The sequence below is a fragment of the Emydura macquarii genome, unplaced genomic scaffold (assembly GCF_026122565.2).
Source record: "Emydura macquarii macquarii isolate MOO-44397 ecotype Brisbane River unplaced genomic scaffold, CSIRO-AGI_Emac_v2 contig_374, whole genome shotgun sequence".
NCBI lineage: Eukaryota > Metazoa > Chordata > Testudines > Chelidae > Emydura > Emydura macquarii.
The window spans coordinates 27,993-32,031 of NW_027130511.1; positions in this window are offsets into that span (position 1 = coordinate 27,993).

Below are 4,039 nucleotides of genomic sequence, written 5' to 3' on the forward strand. Positions count from 1 at the left end.
GCCATGGTCTGTCTACCTCATGAGGTGCATGGGGATAGACCAAAAGTTGAAAGGCAGATGGAAATCTTGCACCTGGAAGAAATAAAAAATTAAGAACTTTCCAGCTTGGAAGTTGGAATGTTAGGACTGTGTGCCTGGGATTGACAGACAATGATGATGACAACATACAATACACAAGCAACATATGGAAGTCAGCTTTGATAGCCCATGAGCTGTATAAACTCAACATTGACATTACAGCACTTCAGGAAACAAGACTTGCAGATGCTGGTTCTATCCAAGAAGGCAATTATACCTTCTTTTGGCAGGGGAAAAGCAGCAAAGAAAATTGTTTGCATCGTGTTAGTTTCACTGTGAGAAATAAGTGGGTAAAGCACCTAGAAACACCCATTAGGAAGTCAGAGTGCATTATCTCACTTAAATATCAGATGGTTATCGGCTTTGTGAACATCATTAGTGCTGCTGCACCAATGCTCAAATCTAGTCCCAAGGAGATGGATACATTTTAGGACTCTGTATCAAGTTGTCAAAAGAATACCATCAGCTGAGTCCTACTCGGTGATTTCAATGCAAGAGTCAGCACAGATAACTCATGGCCAGATTGCCTAGGACATGTTAACATTAAGAGAACGGCCAATGACTTCTTGAATTCTGTGCCCAAAACCAAATGTGTATTACCAATTCATATTTTGCAGGAAAAAAATCACCAACGACATCGCCAATCAGGCACCAATTAGACCTTATCATTGTGAGAAGGAAAGACCTACCCTCCCGGCAGAACACTCACACATTTCACAGTGATGATTGTCACATTGACCACTCTTTGATCATTAGCAAAATGAAGATTACAGCTAAGAAATTATATAGAGCAAAGCTTGGGAGCAAGCCGAAAATCAACACCACTAACATAAAAAAACCAGAGGAAATGCCAGGAATTTGTGAAGGCTTTTGGGCTCAGCATGCATGGGAAATCACTACCAGAGAATGCAGAGGAATTTTGGGAAGATTTATGAACAACAATCCATGAAATAGTTTTAGCTATGTTTGGGGAAAAGAGATCATCAAAAAAAGGATTGGTTTGAAGAAAATGAAATGGATCTATTACCTTTAATTAACATTCAGAACACAGCCTATCTGGAACACAATAAGAAAGCCAAAGAGAGCACCAAAGCAAGATTTCACCATGCAAAAATGGAGATACAGTGAGCAAGTAGACACTGTGCAAATCCTTACTGGACCAAGCTCTGAAGAATTACAGTCAGCTTCATATACAGGAAATCTCAAAGTCATGTATGATGGCCTGAAGAAAGCTCTAGGCCCCACTGTCAGTTAGGTTGCCACTCTTAAATCTCAAAGTGGTGAAATTATTACAGATGCAGCTCTCTTGTTGGGTTGAACATTATTCAGAGCTATATGCATAAGAAAGGAACATCACCAGTGAATCACTGGATCAAATACCAACTCTACAGATCATGCCAGAGCTACATATAGGGCCCACTGTAGAAAAGCTGAGCAAGGGCAATTATTTGCTATCAAGTGGCAAGGCTCCTGAAGAACAAGGCATCCTTCTTCAGGGCGGGGAAGAAAGCCTACTATCATATCTCTATCAATTGCTGCTTAAATACTGAAAAGAAGGCCCGGTGCCGCAAGAGATGCGTGATGCGGTATAAAAACAAAGGTGAAAAAGGCAACTACAACACTATATAAGGACTAGGTATTATTATAATAATATTATTATTCATGATTTTTGACCACTTGGGGTTGGCAATATTGGGAAGCCAAATTTTAAATTTATGTGCACTCAGATACTACAGTAATTGGTGGCCTTAGAAAACCCCAGATAGGCCGATGCACAAGTATGCGGGCTTCACTCCTGGACCAGAAACAATGTCATGTGAATAATGTGACCATTCATAACTAAGCAATAGGGTCCAACTTAGTCAATCTCTACAATACAAAATTCATAAAAAAGTTTCTCATATTAATTTAAACAACACACACACATTCAAGGATGTTTTGATTTGTTTGTGGCTATTTGGCAAGCAGAATAAAAGGTGGAATTGATTAATAAATTATTCATTGTCAATTTTTTTGGTCAGATCTAGAAGACAGTTACTGTCAAAAAAGTAACCGTTATTGACAAAGACTGTACCAGGTTATAACATTATCTGATTATACAAGAAGAAATAAAAATAACATATTTTGCTATAGCGCAGGAAAGAGATCACAATGAACTTCCCTTGGTATTTCACTTGATGGGCTTGTAGGGCAGTGGTAAAATAAAGAGAGAGATACTTTTACCCCAATACCATCATGACTGTTAAAAAAGCAACACAGTTATCTGTGGATTGCAGCATTCATGTTTAATATATGATGGAGGTGATAGAGGTTTTTTACTCTGTATTCTTAATTCACCATTCTTGTGATTTGATAGGTTAAGCCAGTGGTTCTCAACCAGTGGTATGTGTATCCCTGGGGGTACACAGAGGTCTTCTGGGAGCTACATCAACTCATCTAGATCTTTGCCTTGTTTTACAACAGGCTACATAAAAAGCACTAGTAGTCAGTACAAACCAAAATGTCATATGGACAATGACTTTATACTGTTCTATATACTATACTCTGAAAATGTATTTTATAATTACATGGTAAAAAGGAGATTTTAAGCAATTTTTCAGTAATAATGCCCCTTTTGTATTTTTATGTCTGATTTTGTAAGCAAGTAGTTTTTAAGTGAGGTGAAACTTGGGGGTATGCAAGACAAATCAGACTCCTGAAAGGGGTACAATAGTCTGGAAAGATTGAGAGTCACTGGGTTAAACTATCCTTTCCCTGTGGAAAGGGAAAAAGTTCTGATTATTTCTACTTTATGTAATTAATTGTTAATGTTTTTTGCCTTGAAAATGCTTATTTACCTTAATAGTGGCACACAAGAAGAAAATGAATGATCTACCTCAAATATATGCCCCTCATTATTGTAGTATCTCACAATCTTCATGCATTTATCCTCACAGCACCCCCATGAGATAGGGAAGTAAACCATTTTTTCAGGAAATGGGGTGCAGAAAGACTGTGTGTTTTGCTCAAAGTCACACGACGTCTGTGGCAGAGCAAGAAATTGAACTAACTTCCCAAGTCACAGGGTAGTGCCCTAACCACTGGACTGTCCTTCCTCTAACAGAGGCATTAAAACAACTACAGTTAGTACCTTGAAATAAGGCCTTATGGAGCTGATGCTATAGGTGCCAGGACACTGCCATCTTTTACATTTTATTACAGTTGCCAACTCTCACAATTTTATCTCAAGTCTTATGTTATTTGGTGTTTTTCCTAAAGTGCCAGCTCCTAGAGTCCTGTGATTACATGAGAATCTCAGCTTTTATTTTTTGAAACTAGCCCTCATGGCTTAAGAAAAGAGCTAGTAGATGTGAACCCTAAAAGTTTGAAAAATGGAAAGCAAATAAAAAGAACCCCCACATACACCACCATTTTTTAAAAAATGTTGATTTTTTAAGCCGGTCCCCTGATTTTTTGAGCGGCCTGACTATTGATTTTTGAATGTTTGGGGTTGGCAGTACTGATTTCATTCCAAAGTCTTTTAAATTACTTCTCTTTCTTTTAAGATATTGTGACTATACTTTTAAGGAGCCAAAGGTTAAGCAGTGTTTCTGGATAAATTGCGCCTGCTGAGGCCAATGAGTGCATGGCTAGATTTGGAACAAAATGTAATGAAATGAAAGAACTTGAATATGTGAAGTGATGTATTAAGTACCCTGTTTATTTTCCTGTTGTGAAGTGGCACTTGTCCATGAAAAATCATCCATCTTTGCATAAAACTACTTGAGTTAATTTGACTTTAAACAGAATCCTTTGCTGCAGTTAAGTGGACTCCAAAGAAACAGATGTAGCAGAACTAAATCCAGCTCAGAGGTGTCTGTCACAAACTCTACATGGGCTACAGCAGCAGTGCTTCCCTCATTCCAGGGACTTACATTTTGGTTCAGATGATTCCATAGGCATGTAGCAATTCACAACGATC